The 25574-nt window shown below is 48.7% G+C and overlaps 1 protein-coding gene across 2 annotated transcripts in view; it reads left to right on the forward strand.

Moving 5' to 3' along the window:
• The window catches only part of CYRIA (CYFIP related Rac1 interactor A), a 104828-nt gene that overhangs the window by 18061 nt on the left and 61193 nt on the right, over nucleotides 1–25574 (forward strand). The window lies entirely within an intron of this gene.

Raw genomic sequence — 25574 nt, forward strand, 5'->3', positions numbered from 1 at the left:
AATTTTTTTTCCTGCTTTGTCAAAGATTATTTGCCCATAGAGTTGAGGGTCCATATCTGGGCTCTCTACTCTGTTGCACTGGTATGTGTCTGTTTTTGTGCTAGTACCATGCTGTCTTGGTGATCACAGCTTTGTAGCAAAGGTTGAAATCAGGCAACGTGATGCCCCCAGTTTTGTTTTTCTTTCAACATTTCCCTAGCAATTCAGGGTCTCTTCTGGTTCCATACAAACTTTGGATTGTTTGTTCCAGCTCTTTACAAAATGTCTGTGGAATTTTGATTGGGATTCCATTGAAAGTATAGATTGCTCTAGGCAGTATAGACATTTTAACAATGTTTATTCTTCTGATCTACGAGCATGGAATTGTCTTCCATCTTTTTGTGTCTTCTTCAGTTTCTTTCCTGAGTGTTCAGTGGTTCCTCGAGTACAGATCCTTTACCTCTTTGGTTAGGTTTATTCCCAGGTATCTTAGGGTTCTTGGTGATATAGTAAATGGAATCAAATGGAATCAAATCTCTAATTTCCCTTTCTATATTTTCATTATTAGAGTATAAGAAAGCAACTAATTTCTGTACATTGATTTTGTATCCTGCCACATTCCTGAATTGCTGTATGAGTTCTAGAAGTTTGGGGGTGGGGTCTTTTGGGTTTTCCATATAAAGTATCACATCATCGGAAAGAGAAAGAGTTTGACTTCTTTGCCAATTTGGATACCTTTTATTTCTTTTTCTTGTCTGATTGCTATTGCTAGGACTTCTAGTACTATGTTGAACAAGAGTGGTGAGAGTGGGCATCCTTGTTGTGTTCCTGATCTCAAAGGGAAGGCTGTCGGCCTTCATCATCCAATTGAGGATGATATTCACTGTGGGTTTTTCATAGATAGATTTTATGAAATTGAGGAATGTTCCCTCTATCCCTATACTTTGAATCGTTTTAATCAGGAATGGATGCTGTATCTTGTCAAATGTTTTTTCTGCATCAATTGAGAGTACCATGTGTTTCTTCTCTCTTCTCTTATTGATTTGTTCTATCACATTGATTGATTTGTGAATATTGAGCCATAATTGTAACCCATGGATGAATCCCACCTGATAATGGTGGATAATCTTTTTAATGTACTATTGGATCCTATTAGCTAGGATCTTGTTGAGAATCTTGGTATCCATATTCATGAGGGATATTGGTCTGAAATTCTCCTTGTTAGTGGGGTCTTTGTCTGGTTTGGGAGTCAAGGTAATGCTGGCTTCGTAAAAAGAGTTTGGGAGTTTTCCTTCCATTTCTATTTTTTCAAACACCTTGAGGAGAATAGGTGTTATTTCTTCTTTGAATGTTTGGTAGAATTCTCCAAGGAATCCATCAGGTCCTGGGCTCTTGTTTCTTGGGAGACTTTTGATCACTGCTTCAATCACGTTACTAGATATTGGTCTACTCAGGTTGTCAGTTTCTTCCTGATTCAGTTTTTGGAAGTTTATAGGTTTCCAGGAATGCATCCATTTCATCTAGGTTGCTTAACTTGTCGGCATATAACTGTTGATAATAATTTCTGATTATTGTTTCTATTCCCTTGGTATTAGTCGTGATCTCTCCCTTTTCATTCATAATTCTATTAATTTGGGTCCTTTCTTTTTTCCTTTGGATTATTTTGGCCAATGGCTTATCGATCTTATTGATTCTTTCAAAAAACCAGCTTCTAGTTTCATTGATGTGCTCTACTGTATCTCCAGTTTCTATCTATCTGCTCTAATCTTGGTTATTTCCCTTCTTGTGTGGGGTTGGCTTAATTTGTTGTTGATTATCCAGTTCTTTAAGGTATAAAGAGAGCTGGTGAATTCTGGATTTTTCAGTTTTGTTTGAGGGAGGCTTGGATGGTTATTACTTCCCCCTTAGGGGACTGCCTTTGCCATAACCCATAAGTTTTGGACTGAAGTGTCTTCATTCTCATTGGTTTCCATGAATTATTTAAGTTCTTCCATGATTTCCTGGTTGATCCAAAAGTTCTTAAGCAGGGTGGTCTTTAGCTTCCAAGTGTTTTTAATAACCACTCTTATGTCTTAAGGACTTCATCCAGAAAATGAACATAAATTCATTTTTTTTCTGTCCTCAACCTACTACCTGTGAATATGAAGTGATTTCATATGTGATAATGTGGTGTATTCATCAGCTTTGCTGTGGTAAGAAATAGCCCCACATTTCAGTGGTTGTAGCAACAAACATCTTTCTTATGCCCCATGTTGGGGGCTGTAGATTGCCTTCTGTGATATCACTCTACATTTCCTATTCTGGGACTTTGGCTGAAGGGACAGGTGACTTCTGGGAGTGTGCTGTGCTCATGACAGAAGGAAGAGAGTGAGCAAAGTGACAGAAACTTGAAATGCTTCCTGAAACTTCTGCTTTATTATACTTACATTCTACTTGCTAAACAGGACAAATGGCCAGGTCCTCTATCAATGGAGCTCCCCCTTCCATGGGCAGGGAGATCAGACATGCAAGCCACATGGCAGCCAGACGGGCAATATAATCTTTTTATGGTTGAGAAGACAGTGTAGCTTATATGAGGTTTATACCTCATAAACCTGTGGGACAAGATGGGCTTGTTAGGTTCTTAGTAAAATCATAATGACCTGCTAGTTTATGTTGATATTTTAGTTAACTGAAATATGCTGACTTAGCCAACATTTGATTGCACTAGAAGATCGATGCTCTTGGATGAGGAGATTTGATGCCATTTACCCCCAATATGCTGAGGGTAAAACTTAGCACCGAGCCTGGAAAACAGTAGATAACAGAATATACTAGGTGTTCTGAATAACTGTATGAGATCACAGCTGCTCTAATTCTCTGGGAACTCAAAAGCCAAATATAATTAAGGTTTCTACAGTCTATTTAAGAGGAGAAAACTTGGCAAAGCATAGACTTCAACTGTATAGTAGATAAATAAGGTTATCAGTATATTTCTTAAATTCTGAAGCCTTTTTCTTCTTTTATGTTGAAACTCATGTCATTATATCAAAGAACTCTGGTACAAACCTAACTCAAGGTCCCCAGCCCCGTTGCGGATCTCTGTCCTCATCAGGGGTAACAATAACAGTGCGATTTACCATTGTTGTGTCTTTCTCTGGGGTTTTCCAGAGCTCATATTATTCTCCCTAACTTTTGTTGTTGTTCCTAACCTGCCTCCCTGGTAGTTTCTTACATTTAGAGAAAAGAAAACCAAGCTGCCAGGATGCAAGGGCAGAGCCAAAGGCAGGCAGTGGGCATGGGCCCTGCTCCACTCCCCAGCTGTGTGGTCTTGGGCTAGTTACTCAAATTCTCTGTGTCTCATTGTTCCTATCTGCAAAGTATGGATCATACTAGTATCTTCCTCCTAGGCTGTTGTGAGGAGATGACGGGATGATACATGGGAAGGGTTTGGAACACTGTTTAGCATCAATAGTGCTCAGGATACCCACAGTCCATCCCGTCCAGCCTCGGCACTGAAGGGAGAGCCAGAGAAGAAGTAAAGTCTTGGATTGCGGCTGGCAGATGGGACCCCAGGGACTGAGGGACTGAGATGAGTAGTAAGGAAGGGAGGGCCCTGCAGCCAACGTGGCCATGCTCCTGTCTGGAACAGTCTCGTAACAAGGTGCGGAGACTGGAAAACTCCTCAGAAACCAGACCAAGGGCCTTGGTCCCCATTGTCCCTTGAGCCTCTCAGACAGGGGGCCTATGAGACTTCCTATTAGGACAGGACTCCTAGTCAGTCAGGCTGTGGGCCTCATATTTGTGTGATGGTGACTCAGGCAAGAGATTTCCAAAGCAATGCTCAGCTGAGACACAACGGACTGTGCAGGAATGTTGTTCATTTTTGCCTTGGGCCTCACGTGATGGCCTGGGTCAAGCAGTCGCCACCTGTCTGTCAAAGGTGTGGGACCTCTGCATGTGACGTGTGGGCAACTCTGGAAGCATGCTCAGAGCTGGTTTGAGGTGAGAGCGTTCCAGAAGAAGGGCAGGCCTGGGCCCCTCCACCCAGATGCCCCATACAGCAGGGGGCACCTCCCATGCATATAAGATCCTCTAGGGGGTCTTTCCAAGCCCTCACCAGCTCTTTTCTTCTAAGACCTTGAGTAGACAAGGATCTAAGAGGCCAGTGTGTACCATATTGTGAACTTGAAAAACACGATATGTCATTCTGCTCGTTCGTCTGTCATTCAGAGTCACCTTTCTTCTTAACAGCATTGAATTTAAATAACTCCATCCGGAGCACCCAGAAATTTCAAAATCCATTTCAACCTCTAACTCTCTTGTCACCAAGATTAACAGGTATTATTAGCAAAAGGAAACAGCTCATTTGGAATGCTCTGTTTTTGAAATAATGGAAAATGTAGGCCTTATTTACATTTTAATCATTTTCCCCTTCCGCTGGCATTAGGTGGGCAGGACGTTTTGCTCTGAGATGTGTCATTCGGGGGTCCCTGGACACTGCTTTCCAGGTTGAGTCCCATCTCCGTTGTCTCCCTGACTGGGCACAAGCTCTAGAAATGGCACCTTATTATTTAAGCCCGTTTTATCAAAGAGGGAACTACAGCTCACGGGCTCATGTGAGCACTTGGCTCAGGTTTTGAAAGTTGATCAGTGGGAGGGGCCACAACTTGAACCCGAAAGCGGATGCGGCCCGTAGTATGCGGGTATCCCAACCCTGGCCCCGCACAGGGTTGAGATAGAGGTCGGTTGCATGAGGTTCACATCGAACTTTTTGAGGGTTCTTTGGCCCTCGCTGCTCAGGCCAAAGTGAGTTAGGATTTGTGTTCATGAAAACCTTTCTACTTTGTCTCGAAGTGTGTATGTGAGTGTGGTTTTAGTGGTTGGGAGAAACAGCTGCCTGTACAGGGGGTCCACTCTACGACCATGCAGGGGTATGGGAGAGCAGAGAGGTCAGCGTAATCAGCCTGGGCTCCCTGGGGTGTGAGTTCTTCCCATCCACATCCTGTCATCAGTTTCTACCTAAGACTGACTGTTTTCTGTTCCACTCACGTGCACTGGCAACAGGACTGCAGTGAACCTGCTGGTTCATTCATTAATGTATTCCCTACGTTTGTTGACAAATATTTATCGATCCCTTGGCACTAAACAAAACAGAGCCCCAAGTTTTATCTTTTGTGCATAGGCACACAGACACGTGTGCACTATGCTAGGCCATGGAGAGCACCATGGGAAGAAATGGAACTGGGTATTGCCGGGAAAGAGTGAAAGAGGTTCGTGTCTCTACAGGTGTTTCAGAGGAGGTGGTCTGATGAGCAGGCTCCTGAAAGAGGTGGGAGATGAGTCCTGGCCCAGTCTGCAGAGAGAGGTGGACTGTACAAGGCAAAAGGAATAGAAAGTGAGAGTGCGTTTTGCTGGTTCAAAAGTGTCAGCAGGGTGTGTGGGGGATAAATGAAGCCAGAGTGGTGAAGGGGGAGCTGGAAGTCGGGCAGGACCTGAAGGGCTGTGCAGAACTGGTCTCTAACAGGGTGACTGGAAACTGACAGGAACCGAGCAGCCATGGCCCTACTGATGCTCTAAACTGGGTGTCATCCGATTTAAAAGAGTATTTTAGTAATTCTGCCAAAGTGTCTGGAATAGGTGAGGAAGCTGAGGGGCTTATCTGTAATCGGTTAGCTCACAAATGACAAAACCAACATTGGACAAGGTCTTTTGAATTTCGGAACATATCCCAGACCTGCCTCAAATTTAAACATTTGTTCATTAACATTACTTTTGAACAACATGGGGGTTAGAAGCTTCCACCCTGTGAGTAGTCACAAATCCCTGTATGACTTTTGACTCCCCCAAAACTTAACTAGGAATAGCTTACTGTTGGCCGGGGGCCTTCCCGATAACATAAACAGTCAACACGTATTTTGTACCTGATGCTTTATATACTACATTCTTGCAATAAGCTAGAGAAAAGAAAATGTTATGGAGAAAACCATAAGGAAGAAGAAACACACGTACAATACTGTCCTGTAAAAAGAAATCCACATATAAGTAGATTTGCATAGTTCAAACCCGTGTTATTCAAAGGTCAACCACATTTAGGATTTGAATAGAGTCGTTCATTTCTCTGCTTCGTATCAACTATGATGATGTAGGAAAGCTCAATGTCTCCTCCCTGAACCACATTAACACAGATCATGGCCGTAACACATCTTTTCAGAAGGGAGAGCATGTCAGATGTGGTTTCATAGCTTCAGCAAATTAACACATCCCCTGGTACCTGGTAAGGGTTAGTGTGTTTCCAGAGAAACAGAACCAATAGGAGATACACATGTGTATCCAAGAAGTCCAGGATCCGTAGTCGGCAAGCTGGAGACTTAGCAAAGCTGCTGGTGTTGTTCTATCCAAATCCAAAGGCCCAAGAACCAGGAGAGCCCATGGCTCTTCCAGAAGGAAGGCAGGAGGCCTGTGTGCTAGCTCAAAGATAGATAGATAGAGAGCAAAAGTTCTCCCATACTCTGCCCTCTGTCCTGTTAACGCCTTTAAGGGATTGGATAAGGCCCATCCACATTTGACAGGATATCTGTTTCATTCAACCTACTGATTCAAATATATCGTATGTTAATTAATTGAATTTAAATAAAATAAAATAAAATATTTTTTTAAATGTGAATTTCAGGCAGAGACATCCTCAAAGACATGCGCAGAATAATGTTTAACCAGTATTTGGGCACGTCATGTCCCAGCAAGTTGATCTGGGATATTCACTATCACAGGGACCATTTTTATAAATACAAATATACTTAAAGAAAATTGAAAGTTGCAATGAGGCAGGCCTGAGCTCCTTCCCGGGACCATGCCCCCAACCCTCTCCCCTTGTATGGACCGGCTTCTCTGGATTCTAAGACTGCTCTTATCCAATTCAAGGTCCTTCGTTTTCAGAACAATGTTCCAATTCCACTTGAAAGTTTGAACGGACAGTCAGAATTCTCAGAGATCACCTGGACTAAGGATTGTCTAATATGGTCTATCTCATCGTCACATGGAAAATGGTGCCATGTGTGCAGCCCACAGAGGACATGCTGAAGCTGCTTGTGGCCAAGGCAAGGGGCCAGGATGGGGGAAGGGGGCTCTGGCCACCTTGAACCCACCAACTGACTCCCCCAGGTCTGGGCATACAGTAGCAGATCTTTGCTGCATGATTGAAAAAAAGTCTATTTAGTCTAAGCCATCTATTTTACAGATGGGAAGATTGAGGCCCAGAGAGGGAAGAGCAGGAGCAGAGCACCCTGTTGATTGCCCTGCATGGCTCCAAATTTCTGAATTATTTATTAATCATTTGCCACACATTGCCAGAGACAGATACTGTGTATGTGTGCATGTGTGTGTGTGTGTGTGTGTGTGTGTTATACTCGCATGGTTATCAGTGGTCTAGGGACAGAGTCTTTGTCATGTTCTCTTTCTTTTCTTATATCCTCCAAATCATCAAGCATAATGGTTTGGACTTTTCCATGTGTTAAAGTATAAACGAACAACCATCCAGCCGTAACCTTGAAACTAAACTATGGCGTCCTTCTACATCAGGTGCCCCTTCTGCCAGAAAGCGTCCCCTGATGTCCCCAGCCATAAATAATCTCTGCTTTGACCCTCCAGAGCATTCTTTTCGTGACATCTGAGTGCTTTTACGACTTTCTCCCTTATATTGGAGTCACAGGTGAATGCATTCCATTGTCCTTCCAAATGATACAGCCACTCTGAAGGGATTGCTCCATGGGGTTCGTGAAACACAGTGGCATTGACTTAACAGACTTTCAATTTGGGTTCAGCATATTTTGAGAAGAGCCAATTGCGCCTCAGACCCTGCCCGCAGTCTGCTGTCACAGAGGCTCATGTTGATCCCAGCAGCCCTACAAGGTGACTGGGCAGGTAAGCTTCATCTTACAGGCCAAGAAAACTGAGATTTGAAGAGTGAAGCTACCTATCCAAGAAAGTTTTAGGGTTTTAGTTGAGACCAAAACTTCTGGCCCCAAGTCCCCCTTTGCACCAGCCCAGGGTGCATCCTTGTTGGTGGAATCAATATACAAGCCAAGAAGAAGGGAGCCGATTAACTCAGAGGCAAATAAATGCCATAAGCCATGTGTGATTTTTGTTACTGGTCATAGAAGTACCCTCGTGCTGGGGAAACATGAAAAGAGTGTTTGCACTCGTGGATGCGTTCTGCTTACCTCCCTTGTCCCCTGGAACTTGTCCACAGGTTCTACTGAAAGGTGACTTTCAGTTGCAAGAATGTCTTGTATCACCCTCGCCCCGCAAGGACGACAAGAACCCTGGTTCGGATGCATCTTCTCTCTCCTTATTTCCGCAAGTCTACACACTTATATACGCTTACATGACCAATCAGCGACCAGGGTACAGGAGGGAGCGAATCAGGCTGTGCACCTAAACGAACAACTTCGCTAGCAACCAATGCTGCTTACTTCCTCTTTGGGCATTCCGCTTAGTCTCACGAGGCAATCCTAACCTGGCAACTAGCCAGGCGCCATCTTTTAATGGCGGAGGCTGCCCTGGCCAGGGGCCTGCCTCCGACAGTCTTGCCCCCCACCCTGGTTTCTACCACAATGAAAATGGGAATTCATACCTTTTCATTTGGATGTTCATCATTGTCCTTGATAAGTCTTGCCTTTTTAGGAAGTAAATCCAATCAGCTTCTGGTCCCTGGGAGGCCTGGTGGCCACCACTCCCTGTGTGTATGTGCCTGTGTGTGTGTGTGTGTGCATGCACTTGCTGGCGGCATGGCAGTGAACACCCTGCTTCAGTTTTCTGCTCCCTTTCTCATCTCCCATAGCAATAATCCGCCCCTTCTATGGTAGAGACCCTCCAAAAGTAGAAGAAAGCATGCACAGCGAGGCTGGAGTCATCTTTTATTATTTAGCCCAGTTAATTCCTGATTCTAATCAGAGCCCAAAGCCCCTAATCATGCTTCTGAGTTTGGTAATGGCAGATCTCTTCACAAACATCTGCGAAGGAAGCATGCGTAGAGGAGTCTTTGGATAGAGACCAGTAGTTAAGCCCCAGGACCCGCACAACAGATGCCTCTTGAAGAGCGTGATCAGCTCCAGCTCCCCGGGGGGACGCGGCAGGGAGCGCCCTGAGAAGAAATGGTCCTCCGAGGCTGAAATCAATGCGATCAGCCTCCGAAGGGCCATGCAGATCCTCACCGTAGCCTATGAGGGTGTCCTTTTTCTGGATGCAAGCACTGAGGCTGGTGATTCAACCTGTCCACTAAAGAGGGTGGTCCTAGAGCAGAGCCTTTCTGGTTCCTGTCATAACCTCTCTGTGGGGCAGGTGGACATGACAGCGAAGTGGAGTGTCCCACCTCCTCCGAGGCCTGTGCTCTGCTTTGGGTCAGATCCCAGCAACAGAGCAGAGAGGGCTGAGATGCTGGCGTAGAGTCAACAAGTGGGATGTATGTGGGCATCCTTTATCACTTCGGTCCTACGGGTAGATGAACTCGATTTTAGGCATCGACAGTGCTGGACACTGGCCATGGGGCTGGGTCCTGGGGGCAAGGGAGGGCTAATGCATTTTCTGCCTCAAAGAAAGTCTGGTGGAGAGTCGTTTCTCAGAATATGTTCTTATATCATGGAACCGGTCCTGGCAGGACACATCCAGAAGGTGTTTACTCATGCCTTCCTTGATCAGATAAATACTTTGAAAACACTCTGTCTGGGTGGGCACTGAGGGAATGACAGGGAGCAAGACTGCCACGGGCCTGGTCCTGAAAACACACACAGGATATTGAATTGTAGGTGAATATAGACAGAACCGGATACTCCTTTTGTAATATCCTGGGGAGGAAATGTGGAAAATGTGGAAGGTAAATAAAATTACAGAGGGGATGTTGAGATACAATTATTTACCAACTTTGGGTTGTTTTGTTTCATTTTGACTGTATCTATTTTTCATAAAACAAAAGCATAATTATTCACTGAAGTCCCTTGGACCTTTCCTTGGTTGGTCTGGACGAGTTGCGAATGGTTCCGTGGTTTTATATAATTCCAGCAGGCTTTCGGGACAGTGCTATGTCTTAAGACAGTGGAGAAGGGTGTATCTCTAGGTCCTTGCTTCTTACATTTCCCCTGCCTACAGATGCCTTTCTCTGTGGCTGGAGGCTGTGTATTTTTTAAGCTACAGTTAAGAGCTCGTCGACTAAAGTCATCCATTCAAGCATTGGACAACTGTTTACTGAAAGCCTGCTTTGTGGATGTGTAGTTCTAGGCTCTGGGGAAAGGTTTACATCAGTGAGGGGGAAAAAGTAGATAATAAAGCAATAATAATAATAAATCAGGGGAAGGTAATAAAGTGATATTTATTACCTTCTAGTATATTAGAAGGTCAAAAAAGCAATGGAAAAAAATGGAGCGCAGTGTAAAGGGAATACGTTTTGATCTATGCTGGATATTTTAAAGGTAAGGCCAGGAGGATTTTTGGAAGGATTGCATGTGGGGCGTGAAATAAGAGAGGAGGCTGCGATGACTCAACGTTCTGTCCTAGGATACTGGACGGATGGAATTGTCATTAGCTGAGATGAGAAAGGCTGGGGGCTGGGGAGCTGCACAGAGAGAGGAGACGGGGAGTTCAGTCTGGGGCTGTGACACGCTTGAGGTAGGCGTCCAAGTGTAGACTTTGAGGAGGCTGTGGTTATTGTAAATAAGGGAGAGGTCAACGCTAGAATTATGGATTTGAGGTTCATCGAAATAGAGATGATACTTAAAACCATGAACCCACATAAGGTCACCAAAAGTGTGAGTCCTGATAGAGAAGAAAGAGCTTGAAGGCCTGAATCCCAGGAGATGCCAAGGTGAAGTTTGGGAAGAAAGCCAAGGAACCAGCCAAAGAGAGTAAGAAGGAGCAGACGTTAACTAGGGGGAGCAAAAGAAGACTATGATCTAGGGGTCGGATAACTAAGACTTTTTGGAACAAAGACTCAACTGTGTCACCACTGATGACGGTCTAGTGACGATGAAGGCTGAGAACTCATCATTGGATTTAGGCTCCTGGAAGTCATGGGTGTGGCCCACTGGGTCCCCGCCCACCCAGTGTGTGCCCTTCACATGTTGTGTGCTCCTTTCATGATGTTCTACACGGCAGCGACGTGATCTGTTCAAGTAGCCAGGCCCCCACAAAATAGCTTATGTCAGCAAGCCTGGAGCCATCCCCACTAATTACTGAGGTAACGTTAGTGACTACGCTGGTGTACCAGGACCTATCTCGGTGGCATGAGTGTGTTTAAGTCCCATGCACACTCCTCTGCCCTCAGCTATCTTACCATCTAAGAGAGAAAACCAAGGTGTCTGGGCTCTGTTACAGCACCAGGAAGCAATTGAGGTAGGATAAAATTATGGAAGTTCAGAGGCCGCCGAAGTTTCCCCTGGGGATCAAGGTTGAGTCCATGGCTGAAGTGGCCTTTGAATGTGGCCTTGAAGGATGGGCAGGATTCGGAAATGAGAAGGCAGAGAAGAGGGAGCTATTTCAGACAGAGGGAACGCTAGAGCAGGGGAGACAGCTGGAAAGGGGGCACTGAGCTGGAGGGAAGGGTGTGGGAAGGAGAGAGACAAGTGGGAGACAGGGCCTGGAATTGTGGCCAGGACCTGATGAAGAGAGTCTTAGAAATTAGATTCTGGGCTTTATTTCTTGGTCAACGGGGAAATCATTAAAGGCTTTGGAGCCACAGAGTGATGTGGGAATAGCTGTGCTGCTTCGGGAAGAGTCATCTGGCTGTGTGTGCAGAACCGTCCAGAAGAAAGAAAGAGAAGAAGGACCTAAATTAGGGCAGTGGCAGCGGGAGGAGGGAGGAGAGGTTGGAGGAGGGGTGACGTGCGACTCGGTGGAGGCAGAACCCGCAGGACGTTAACACTCCGGAGTGCGGAGCGCCTGGCCTGTAGCTGGGGCTCTGGGCCCTCCCTAAAAACCACAGGAGCCTTTTGAAGTGCAGTGACCTAGGCAGTCCCTGGTCACTGGTACTTGTCACCTCCGCCCCCCCCCCCCAGTCCTCCTCTGAACCAGGCGTACTTGAGTTTCACCTCGTTAATGACATAAAACATGCTTATTTCTGGAACTCTGTGATTCACACAGTTTCTGCACTGAAGAAACAAAGGAGCTCTGCATTCCTGGACTTTAGGGAGGTCATTTTGGAGATGGGAGAGATGAATGCCAGCAAGGGCCCATCCAGGCCACCTCCCGCCCTCGGGCTCTGATTTTTCTGTTGCGTCTGGGCTGATCAGCCGTGCGCGGCATTTCCTGAATTGTTGGGTGAAGCAGTAGTCAGAGCCCTGGGGAGGGGGGAAATGCACGGTGCCACCCTGCCTGGCAGTGCCATAGGAAATGCCAAGTGACCCAGATGGGGCCCCGGCAGCCTGCCTGCTGATTTCCCCAGGCAAATCCACCCCAGGAGCACAGCCTTTGTACCAGAGGACAGAAAACCTCCTGCTGCTCTGCCGGTCTCTCAGCCTCCGCTCGAGTGGGCTCACACTCGAGCAGGTAATGGCACCCAGGGGGATCCTCACCGATCTCCATGAGGTTGGAACCCTGGGCTGTGGGGGAAGGGGCTGGCCTGCCGCCAACACCGGCATCCCAATTCATGTGGCAGCGTAGGGGGACGAGCCTTTGTGGCAAGGCTGGCTTCCTCCTGACTCTGCCCATAAAAGGAGAAAAGTGCTGCTATCTGGTCGGCATTGGGTAGGATTGCTGATGATAAATTTTTTAAAAGTGTGGATTTTCCCCCCTTTTCTGCAAAGCGGGGGGGGGGGCGGGGGAGAAGGGGGCGGGGAGAGAAAGGGGGAGAGAGAGAGAGAGAGAGAGAGAGATTGCTTTCACACAGTTTCTAGGCTGTATGTGCTAACAGATGGATCCAAACTCATCTTTTATCTAGTGTTACAGAAGATAAAACTGAAACTGGATGATATGCTGCCTCTTCAATTTACAAGAGGGGGAAAAAAAATAAAAAAGCTTTTTAAGGGAAGCCCTTATGGTAGAAAAGAATGGTCCAAAATATTGTCTGGCTTTACTCAAAAGACAAAGTACAGTGGGACCATTTAAAAGTGATTTTCTCCCTCTGCCTCCCTGACTTGCCCCAAGTGTATGATCTCTGTGTCAGAAGTAGGCCAAGCTTCAAGGCTATCATGAATTACGTATCAAGAGACATTATTACCCAAGAGTCTCGAACAAATGCCCCATGGTTTAAATTTTACGGATATTTTTCCCCCTCTCAGTGGCAGCAATTTCAGTCTCTGCCTTCTTCCTTAGATGGAAAAGGAAAGTGTTTTAGAGAAGGCAGGAGGAGATGAGACGTTATGCTAATAAAGGTAATTGTGCAATGATTGGAAGCCGCTCTGTTCTCTTGGAAGGAAGCTTTTGTCCCGCACCCAGTGGCCCTGCACTCCAGGTACTGGGCCTGCTCTGGCTTTGTCTTATCTATCTGATTTCAGCAGGAGTCAGACACCCACAGAGTCAGGGCTGACTGAGAGGGACAACCCATGAACTAGGCATCCATATACCCATCCCTTAGGACAGATATCCTCTGAATATCAGGTGTGCTTTCCCGACTTCTCTCCGAGTCAAGAAGGGCTTTCTGAAACTAATTCTTTGATCTGAAATTGGAGCCATCGACTGGGTCAGGAGGAAAGGCAGGTGTCCGCTGTTTGCTTTTTTGCCTCCTGAGAGCCCTCGAAGGGATCAGAACATCAGCCCCGAACACAAGTGCTGAGGGTAGAGTGCATCTGCGGGCACAGTACTGGGTAGGACGTCCAGATAAGAACGCCTCTGGCTGTAGGAGGGGGTGTTCTCTGCTCCAGGTCCCATAATCTCCCTCCCAATTCATCCTCCTGGAGTGGGTATTTCACAGTGCCTAGCTCTCCTTGAGATAGCCTGGGAGAAGCTGGTTATGATCCTTTATATAGGCTTCTCATCTTTTTTAAATCTTTAATAATCCTTTTATTAACTGTCTCCTTTTATTCTTCTTATGCTTTGGGATATGGTGGGCACACCACGTTTTTAAGCATTTTAGAGATTAAATAATTGGAAGCTGGAGCGGAAATGCAATGGACTACAGTCCCTGTACCAACACATCCACGCCGGCAGACATGTGATCTAGAATGCGAGCCTGATGGTATCGCCCTGCAGTGGGAAAACAAAAAAAGGGGAACCCTACGATCTAGCTCCCATTCGGAGGGGAGGGTCCTTTCTGAGGCTTTGCTGGTACTCTGTCTTCTAGCTCAGCCCCCGCCTCGAGCTTCCGTTCAGGCTTCCCTCCCGCTGCACCCCATCATGTACGCAGACCCCAGCCTTACCCCAGCACATGGAGTTCTTACTTCGTAAGCCACATCACTTCTGTCCATACATATTGTCTCCTTGTTACCTGAACCCGAGCACCACCCCCTTCCCACTCTCCTTCTCACGTTCCTCATTTCCGTGGCTATGTCCTGCGTGGATTCTGGACTCAGTGCAGGTCCTCCTAGGAAGCCTTAATCCCCCAGATTCCCACCATGAGGCTCAGGCATCCATTACTGGCACGGTCACATCAGCCCATTCATTCCCATTGCAACAGCTGCCACATTGTATCTTCATTGTCATTTCATGTATGTATCTTTTCTCATAGCTCAGGAGCTGCTAGGGAACATGAGGGAGTCACCATGCTTTGCTCTCCGAATCTTCATCCTAGAGAAATTCAGGAAGATAGCAATTGGCTACAGGGTGGGTCATGGTGGGATTCTTCCTCCTTGTCACTGTCCCTCCGGATGTACCCCAAACAAGGAGTCAGCCCACCAGGCCGGGTTTGGTGACTATCCTGTGTACCATCAGGTGTGTGGCTGCCTTCAGGCCCCAAGATGAGGTCATCACTGCTGCCCCATTTATCACCGCCCTGACCCAGGCCTTTGGTACTGTGCCCAGCTGAAACATTTGAGAAAGTTCATCTCCAGATCCGTGGTGTCTGATCTATCACTGAGTCAACAAAGTCACCAGGGGAGAAGCAGGTCGTTAGGATAGAAGGAACACAGTATTCAGGCAGACAGACCTGAGTGAGAATCCCACTTCTGCCACGAATGGGTGATCTGTGTGATCTCAGGAAATGGACCTTAATGCTCGGAGCCTTTGTATCTGTCTCAGTGAAATGACGGAGAGGTGTTGTATGAAGCTGTTTGTTAACGACAAGAGATTATGTTGTAAAGTACTTGGTACTTAAAGGAGATTCAAAGCTATTGAGTGTTAGTAGTATGAAAAACAGTCCAGCTTCCAATGTAAGAAATCAGATTATTAAAAATATAGTAAAAGGATTTTACTGTCACTGATGAAGAAAGCCATCATGGCATTGCTTTAGACATTACAACTTTCAATTAAAAAAAGAAAAGAATCTGTTCAAGGCAGGAGCATCAGAATAACAAAGAAAAATCTCCAGCTGTTTGGCTTTCCACATGTTTCCTTATTTCTCTTAGCCTGGGTTGCCTTATCTCCATGCCGGGCATAAGGAGACCCATGTTGCCAGGGTGTGGACGTGAGAAATCAGTGAGAGATGAGAGGTTGAAAAGGCCACGTGCAGCCAAGGACAGAGCTGGTTCTCAGGAAGTGGTTTTGAAATTTCTTTCGCTGAAGCTGTTCTACTCCCATCTGTGAATTCTGCCTGGATTGTAACCAGCTTATTCCTGAGCTCCAAGTAGCCTTGGAGTTTGGTAGAAGTACCTGAACAAGAGCCTCTTCTGGGCACTCAAAAATACTGCATCAGCCAGAGAGTCAGGAAGAAACTCAGCAGCGGGCCTGGGGCAGCCCGCCCCCCCTCCCCGGGCCTCCAGCTCCTCGTCCACACGGTGCAGGAGGAGAGCAGACCGTCGCCCAGGTGGCTTCCAGCTCTGGCATCCTTGGAGTCTAATTTATAGCTGAGTGAGTTGTCATTCACAGACCAGGAAGGGCCAAATTACCCTCATTACTCTGCTCGCAGCTCTGGTGCCTGAGAAGCCACTGGGTCCTGTCACATCTAGAATTAGCTCTGAACCCTTGGGCTTTTAATTAAAGGGCTTTGTGAGTCAGATGGTTTATGGTCAGATTCAGATCTTCAGGGAGACACGCAGGGAGGTCCTCTCTCCTGTCATCTCCTCCTTGAGAAATCGGCGGCTTCTCCCAGCACAGAGGCAAGGAGCTGGGAGATGTGCGGGGGTCTTCCAGAAAGGGCTTGTGGCTCAGCCTGGCCCTGAGGCCGCACGGGCTCAAGGCCCCAGAGGCTCAGGGAGCACTGATGTGTGGCCCGCCCTGGCTTTTTTTCCCCCGGAGTTTCTGGGTTGTGCCTGCCAGGGCTGCTTCGGCTGTGGCTCCCCACGGTGGCCGCAGCGACAGGAGTGGAGCTTACCCAGCGCTATTTCCGCTTCGGGTGGCTTGTGCTAAGTGCATTTGCAATCCCATGTGGTCGAAGGGATAAAAGGACTGTCTTAAAAAAAAAAAAAAGTGGTTTCTGAATGTGTGGAAAGCAAGGCTGCCTGCTGTGTGTTTTTAACAATTGCCTCCCCAGGGGAGGGTTGAAAACCTCACCTTTCAAGATGTTTCAACTCCGATTAGAAAGTAACTTTAATAAAATTGCTCTTCTGACCACGGCTGCTGCGATTGCCAGACTGGTGATTATTTGTCTAACCCGAGTCTCCAGGGCTGGAACTGGACACCATGTCCCTCCCAGAGGGGGTGAAATTGTGTTAGTTACATCCTTCCACCTGGTGTCACCTTGGGGGGAGGGGATGCGCATGCGCACTGGCGTGCGGGCTTTCAGGAAGGAGCCCATCAGGATTTCAGACCCGTTCGCTTTTCCCACAATCTATTATTGAGCATGTACTCTGTGCCCGGCACCGTATCTTGTCCTGGTCCTTTCTGTCGCCTGCGTCGCAGTGTTCTGCACCCATCTGCTGTCTGGGTAGGATTCCTGTAAACTCATCCAAGTCCCCTCAATGTTTCTCCCACACGCCGATGTGTTGAGGGACCTTGAATGGGCCACTGTGTGGTCCCACAGGGAAGCATTAGCCTGGTGAGGACTTCGATCACCTCTTCAGGTAAGTACAGGACATTTAGAGTGTGTGAAAATCTTCCATCAAGGTTTTTCAACTTAGGCGCTACTCACATTTGGGCCAAAATCAGTCTTTATTGTGGGAGACTCTCAGGGCTTTGCAGGATCTTCAGCAGCGTCCCTGGCTTCTACCCTGGGTGCCAGGAACACCACACACACGCTCCAGCTGGGACAGCCAAAAATGTCCACAGACATTGCCAAATACGTCCTCAGACTTTACATTTACCGAAACGCCCTTCTGTCTATTGTCCTAGTTTATGTAGTTAGGCGGAAGGTTTTTTTTGCTCCCCTTTTATAGCTAAAGTAATTGAGGGCCAGGAAGGGAAGGCTTGCCTATCAAACAGTGAGTCAGGGAAAGAGCTAAGGTTATAATTTAAGTTGCTGTCTTCCCAACCCAGTGTCCTTCTTGTGGATCCACTCAGTGGTGGGGTGGTGAATGTTTAGTCACTGATGCTCTGGGAAAAACAAAAGCAAAGCCAACCTGATTAGGAGTGGTTGCCAATGTCATGGTGCAAGTACCCCCGCCATGGCCAGTTTCTTCTCCAAAAGACATCCCTGAACCGGAAGTTGGGAGAAGACGTGTATAATTGGCTCTGGTTGGCCGGTGCCAGCTGGTTCCAGGATGCCACTGGGCTCACGTGTGCTTCTGCTCAGATAGCTTTGCTCTCTCCTGGACTGCTTCTGCCCCTTCTCTCTTCCCCGTCCACAGATACACTTACACTGGAAGGTGCCATGGGGAAGCATTAGCCTGGTGAAGGCTTTGATCACCCCTTTGGATAAGCACAGAACAGTTAGAGTGGGATTTTCTCCCTCTCCTGTTAACATTTGATTTCATAATCTTCCCACCTGAGGATCTGCAGAAGCAGGAAAGCTCCGGTCTTAGGATCGCCTGGATTGAATCAACTCCTGAGCAGGAGCTACGTAAGGGCTGTTGGTCAGCGTCCATCATATTGAGTGTGAGATGCCTGGAGATATGGGGTGGTGATGGCCACAGGGCTATTGCACATACCTTTCTGGGAGATGGGAATAGGGAGTAGGCTAGAGTTTTAGTGGGGATATGAACTTGAACTTCTGTAAGACCCAGTCTCCACACCTGTGAAGGGAGAACTAGCTTATGTCGGGAGCCTCGGGTGTGTGCTCACCTACTCCATTGCTTGAAGGATTGCCTGGTTGTCATTAGTTGTCATTACAGTATCAGTTCATCAGGCCTAAGAACTCAGCTGGTCTTGGCTTTTTCCACTTGGTCATGGTTCAGTGCCATATGCTCCTTCTCTCTGGTCCAGCCTGAGATCTTGGGGAGCTGGGAGTTCTTGAAAGACCTGGATTCTCATCCCAACTTTGGTACCACCTCATTCCATAACCTTGGGAAGCAGTTCAGTGTGACTAGAATGTGGGCGGCCCCGCAGGAAGGGCGGGAGCATGATGTGGCATTTGGAGTTTCTCCTGAAGGCGGTGAGAAGAGCTGAAAGAGAAGACACATTGTCAGAAGTGTGCTTTAGAAATTTCTTTCTGCAGAGCACAGGGCCAGAGTCCAGGCAAGATGAAACTAGTTAGGGAGTGGCACAACAGTCCAGACAAAAAAGTGAGGGAGCCCCCCACAGACACTAATGCGGAGTGGCACAGACAGAAAATGCTATGGGAGTTCAGAGAAGGGAGAGGTCAGCAGAGTATCAGAGAGGACTTCCTGGAGGAGGTGAGGCGGCTGCTGACTTGGAAGGATGGAGCTGTATGGAGGTATAAGCCTAAGGCTGCAGAACAGGCAAGAAAACACCAAACTGCAGTAAAGCCCTTTGGGCTTAAACTGAGACTTTGTGTAAAGGATGGCCATGTAAAGGACCTGGTGATGAAGAGACCTGAATGCAAGGCTTTGGAAAGTGGATTCTTGTTAGAAGGCCGTGCGCCTCACAGGAAAGCACATTCTCTGGTCATCCTTCCACAGGGCTCAGATCAGAGGCGTTTTCCTGTCTGCAGCTCCCACTTGCTTTTTTGCCTTTGGCAAGGTATGGGGGTCTGGGACCCTGACAAGGGGGTGCCCACACTCACCCCCTGCAGCCCTGTGCTGTTGAGGAGGGCACCGTCTCTCTGAGGCTTGAGTGTGAAGGCCGTGCTGAATGCTGATGCATGACTCCCGATTCTCCTCGCAGTGGGGGGCCCAGGAAGGGACCAGCTGTGCCGGTGCGTGAGTGCAGTCCCCAGGGTTTGTCTGCCTAGGCCAGGGTGACCGTGATCCCCCGCGATAAGCCGTCTTCCAGCTGACGCAGGTCGGTTCTCAATCACTCCTCCCTGGGTTGACTGTGACCCTTTGCCCTTACTAAGAAGGATGGAAAGGCCCCGTTGTCCCACACGCCAGATGTGTGACAGCGTGTCTGTCCCTGTCCACGAGGCGAAGGACAGCCAGCCTCACGGCGTCTGAGGTAACAGAGATGGGGTCTTCCCGTGGAGGGTCAGGAAACAAGAGTTTGCTGGGAAACAGCACGAGCTAGGTAGCACAACCTCGGAGGCTCACGTGAGTAAACCGGGAAGGGAAAATGACTCACCCCGGCTGGAGCCATCCGGAATCAGTAACAGGCGGACAGATTCCAGACACCCTCTGGACCTCAGAGTGTCCCTGATGGATTTGGATTCAGATCCGGCCATTGGGCAGGAGGAGAACCATTTGCCTGGTAGTTTAGCAGAGACCTGCCTTGGAAGGAAATCACTTTCTCAAATGGCTGTATGTAACCTAGGTTAGGCTCTTACTCCGTAGATGGGGTCCACCGACGGGCTGTTCTAGACAGCCCGAGTCCCGAGTTCCAAGGCCTTCTTCATTAAGCAGGTGGCAGGGAGTGACCTGCCCGCTGTCGTAGAGATGTGGGATCAAAGCAGAGATGGGAGCCCGGTTCACGATCTTCTCAACCCACAGTGCTCTGCCTCCCTCTGGTCTCACGGCAGAGGCGCTATCTCTATCAAACACCCAACAGAAGCCACCTAGAAAGGGCCTTCTGTTGCTACAGGCCAGGAGCTGGTGGGGAGTTCATAGGTGATTTGCGGCGCTCAGATGGCGTCAGACGTAGGACACACGTGCAGCGTTGGGAGCCTGAGTGCCTGCGATGTTGGCACAGTATGCAGGAACCCATCCCCGCCGCAGGGACTTGGGCGGCAAATGACTCCAGCTGGACTGGCTTTCAGATTACGCTCAGTGCAATCTGGCCATGGCACCATTTCTTAGCTTCTTACTCCTGGGCAGCCCTGGCCTTGAACTTCAGAGCAATCCTTTACTCTCATCGGCTAGGCCCACTTTGCCCACGTAGTGAGGAGCAGTTGTATTTTCTAAAGTTCCCATGAAATGGACAGACAGAGGCCAAGGTGCAAAGAAGTTACAGTTCACAGCTGATGGGCTGAAGACCCCAGGCACTTGCCACAGCTTCATCCCCCCACTAACACTTGGAAAAGCGTTAGATGTGCTAACTCACGGGCAGCATCCCAGGAAGCACCAGTGCGGGTAAAGCCCTTCATAGCCTGACACCCATCTCTTTTCCTGCTGTCTCTGCTACCTCTTTTCCTCGTCCCCAGACACGCTGAGCCTTCAAAGAAGCCAAATTTTACAAGTGAGCCTTGTCATTTTTGCGGGACCCTGGGCTAGTTACAAGAGCTATAACTCCCCCTTGAAGAGAAGTAAGACATGCCTTTCCTCTTAACCAGCTCCCTGTCCAGTGGCAAAGAGAAAACATGGGCATAAGTAGCTTTGATGCTTTAGAAGACAAAGCTCATTTGATCTTCAAAGTGGCCCAGAGAAGCTGCTGGTATATATTGCTGAAAGATCTGCATTTAATAGACTTTCCATCTGCAGATCAGAGAGAAACAGTGACTAAGTAAAGGTCGCACAGCCCAACCAAGGCCACATTGGGAGTAGACTTAGGTTTCCCTGACTGCCTATAAAACATTCCTGCTACATCAAGGTGTCCTCTCGGCTTGTGTCACTGGGGATGGCTGGGCACAACCTCTGCAGGCTGGACTGTCTGTCTCTGTCTTATTGCCACCTGCCTGTGCAGACAAGGCGGCTGTCAGATGTTGATGCCTCAAACCCATGAGGTTGTGGCCCTTTCCCTACAGAAAGGCAGCAATCTTATGGTTGCTGCCCAGGGAGGGAGGAGGGACGATAGAAACTCCCCTGTTGTCTGCGATTTAATTATACTGATGGTCAGGGTCATCCGGGAGAGGATACTGGCCCCACTCCTTTTCAGAAGTGTCTCCCCCTGCCCACGCCGGAGGAGAACCTCCGGTTGACATGATCAATACTGTAAAACATGTTCTTCGCAAAGAGGAGGGAGCCACTGTGCTGCTGGTGTGCAGAGAATGAGATATGAACTTCTTAAATAACTGGGCCAAGTTTCCTGACAGGTCCAGTCAATGAAGCTGGTGTCCTCCTGTCCTCCACATGGGGGGCACTTACCTTAGCGCTGTTGAGGTGTGACAGAGAAGACAGACAGATGTTAAGCCACGACCCTGGGAAATGGAACAGATGTGAGCTCAGTGCTCCTGAGCTCTGCTCGAGACCCAGGCTCATGTCCTGATTCTGCCATTGCCTGCCACTGCCGATGGCCCTCTCACCCTATGCCAGATACACCAGCTATGAGTTATAGTATGCAGTATTAGGGAGTTAGGGATTGAACTTGGGCTCAGAGGTGTTACCCACCCGCCCACCCCAGCTTACAGTCAACCTTGGCTACTCACTCTGCCTCTCGGAGTTACTCTCTAAGTCCTTATCTGAATGAGCACAGCCATTTCCAGGAGGACCACAGGATGTGGAGCACATGGCCTGGTGCACAGTGAGTGCACAGTGCAAATGAATGCCATGTTTTGATCCCCTCGCCATCATTCACTCATTGACCTCTGACAGTCTAGAGTTGTCTGAGCCCAGACACTCTGGGCTATCACCATCTGGACTCTGGCCTGCTCCCAGGTTGTGTCCCCAGCACAAGAGGCTACATGCCAAGATGCAAGAAACTGGAACCAGTCCCGAGAGCTGTGTCCAGTCCTGGCTTCTCCGCCTACCTGCTGGGTGGCAATAGACAAGTCCCTCCCCTTCTCTAGAACTCAGGGATCCTGTGAATGGCATTAACAGTCATATCAATAGTGGTAATGATAGTACCGATGTCAGTAGTGGTTTTATTGGTGGTCGTCCCACCCAAAAGTCCATGCCCTAACCCCCACAACCTGTGAATATGGCCTAATTTAGAAAGAAGGGTCTCACTTATTCCTCAAATATCATCACTTGCAGAAGCTGCTTCAGGAAGCAGAGAGCAGGCGTTGCTGCCTGTTACTACAGGATGAGGCCTGCGGCCAGTGTCTCTGAGAGCAGCCCCTTCAGGCATGAGTAACCTTCCTTAGCCCCTAGAGTTTCTCTAGAGTCCTCAGAAATCACTGGACTACAAGTGCTGTGATGTTCCTTGATTAAATGAATGCAACCTGCTATGGCCTGATTCTTAAGTAGGGCTTCCTCTCCAGGCCAGATCCCTGGTCAAAGGCTCCAGCTCAACACCCCCCAGGTCAGGGTCAGCGCCTGCTGGTCTTGGAGGAAGTCTGGCTTGTCCTAGCAATGCTATCCCTGAGGAAGTGGGGTCCACCTAGCAGTGGGCCTCAGTTTCTCCAGTGAGGCTTGGTGGCTGCTCTCACACTGCCCTAGGCTGCCCCAGAAAGGAGAGCCACTGAGCCCTCCCGTTTGGGGGACTGACTGGTTATCAGAACAGCTGCACATTCAGGTTCTGGGTGTGAGGGCCCAAGGAACCCAATGGTCCTTTTAAAATATATTGCCGAAACTCGTCACGCCTTGCTTCTTGACTCATAGCGTGGCTCCTTTATAATCAGATTACATCAGCCTGTTTTATATGTAGGACCTTTGAGTCTAGCAGATTTAGAAGGCATTCTGCTGAGCACAGGAGAGTGAGTGGCTGCAAAGGGGCATTTATAGGGGTTGGAAAGCAGGGGGGCACCCAGGAGAGTCCAGCACAACTAGACATCCAAACAAGCAGCCCCACAAATAAGGCCCTGTGGATTATGTGGGGGTTGACCAGATGTCTTGTGGGCCCAGGCCACTCCTGCTCTCTGTCTGTTGTCCCAGAGGCATCATTAATACCCCCTTTTCACTCTGAGAAGGATCTGGGTTTGGCTGATAAATCACGTGGTCACCCTAATTGCGTGTCATCTTATATGTACACTCAGCAGAGATGCAGTGTGGATGATCTATTTGAAGAAAAACCTATATCTGTGTGCTCCAATGGCTCCGAGGCTGACTGTGTGAGAGCGTGGCTGTACCCTGTGACTGAGGCATGTCCCTGTCTTGTAACACACGTGCCTTCGAGGTGAAATCATGGGCCAAAATGTCAAATAGAGAGTGGTTTAGATCCTTTCTCATAACTTGCTGGCTTTTTGACCTTGAGGAAATTACTTAGCTTATCTCAACTATCCAATGGGGATAATCGTAGAGACTCGACGGTTGGTGTCATTATGTGATAACCCATGTCAAGCAAGTGCTTATTTCTTGATACATGATAAGCTACCAACGGATGGCATTGCCACTATTGTTATTCTTGTTATTATTATTATTTCATGACCGTTATTACTGTGGCTTTAGTCCCTCCATCTGTGACATGGTGATGGGTGATCTTTGTCCCGGCCTGCGCCCGGGGTCTTCATGAGACTAAAAGTGAGTAGCATCCCCAGAACCTAGTGTCCCTGGGAATGTGCGTGCTGTCCCAGGCGAGGACTTTGGACAGAGGCTCCCTCGGGCTCCTGCCCGGTGGGGCCATCCCTCTTTGACAAGGAAGACGGGTTCCCAAGACATCATCACCCCTTCCACCCACCCCAAGGACGCTCCCCTTGCCGGCGCTCCTCGGCCCAGCCTACTTCCTCTTCCCGTGAACAACGCTGTATAAACACCAAGGCCAGAACATCACTTACGGGGGGAGGGGCACCCAAGAAGGGGCAGGGTCCAGATTCCCGGGTGGGCCTGTGGGGCACCTCTCAGTGTTCTCCGCCTGGGGAGCCTTCCTGTGCCTCTTGAATGAAGGTGTCTTCTGATCCCAGGGTCCTTGCTTTATTCCCTGGCTCTTTCCATTAATTTGCTTTTCTGTATGCCTCGCCCTTTCTTTCTTTCTTTCTTCTTCTTTTTCTTTGAATGTGACTGCTCTGAAAGGGAGGATTCCCTAGTGGTTGAGAGCAGGAAGTCCACCCGGACTGCCTGAGTTGAAATCTTGGCTCTACCTACCACCCAAAAGCTGAGTCCCTTGGAGGACCACGTCAGTGTCCTTATCTGTGAAAGGGGGCAAGAGGGATACGTCTCTCGTGTGGTTGTTGGGAGGTATCAGGGGTCACTAAGCTTAACAATGCCTGATGCCCAGAGGATACCTGCTGAATGGGGGCTATTTGTATCATAAAATCCTGCCCGCTCCCGTTTTTTTCATGTCCCCAGTGTTCTTGGTGCCGTGGGGCTGAGGCTGCAGGGAGGTGTCCTGGCCCCAGTCTAGGCTCTGCTGCTGGTCCGTGGGGATTCTCGGGAGCAAGCCACCCATGCGGGGCCTTCTCACCAGGCTCTGCCTTCTCTTTGGTGTGCCCCTGCCCTGCCCTTTCACTTCTGGAGCCTTTCAAAAGTGGAAGGCACACCGCCGTTCTGAGCTCTCAGCACCTCCACTGAACAGGGCAGCGACACATAACGTGGAGAAAAAGCCACACGTCGTAGACAGGAGGTCAGGAGATGCCTCTCATCGTCTGGGTTCTGTGGTGTGACCCTGGATTAGTCCTTTCATGTCTCTGGATTCAGTGTCCCCAGTTTCAAAATGGGAGCAATGACCCTTCTAGAAAATGACCCAGAATGAGGGAGGTACAGACGCGAGGGTCCCTGACGGTCTCGGGTGGAGCAGGGGGCGTGGCCGCAGCCCCTGCGACAGTCCGCATGGCGGGGGACAGAAGTCACTCAGCACTGGGGTTGTGTGAGGCTGTGCTGCTTGTGGGGACCCGAGACAGGCATTGTTAAGTGTCCTTCCCTGCTGACCTCTGCGCTGAGGGACATCTGGCCTAAGGGTGACTCAAACAGGAAGCCATTAGCCGTCACTTCAAAAGCTTGGACTCCTCTCGGAGATGGGCTTACTTCGCGTTGCTCTCTGTCTAGATGCCGGGGGAGTAACTCACCGAGTTGAGGGCAGATCCTCCGAGCGAGCCCTTCCCTGAGGGCCTCTGTGACCACATCAGTCGGATGGAAGGAGGTGGGCTGTGCTGGGGGCTGGATAAGATCATAAGTGACCCAAATGCTGGTCCGTGGACCAGAGCCAGGATGGTGACATCGAAACTCTCCAGAAGCGTTGACCGCCACTCCAGGATGGAATTGTACTTGCTGTTAGCTTCTCCAGATGCACAATGAGTTTGGGAACTGCTAGCATGGGTGGGACTAGGCTTGCCTGTCAGAGGGCTCCTCGTTACTGTCCCCTTCCTGGTCCCCATCAGGAGGCTGGGGAGTGCTAACAGTATTAGCCCTGTGGAAGGATCAGGT

Source organism: Mustela erminea, chromosome 7, assembly GCF_009829155.1.
Source record: "Mustela erminea isolate mMusErm1 chromosome 7, mMusErm1.Pri, whole genome shotgun sequence".
NCBI lineage: Eukaryota > Metazoa > Chordata > Mammalia > Carnivora > Mustelidae > Mustela > Mustela erminea.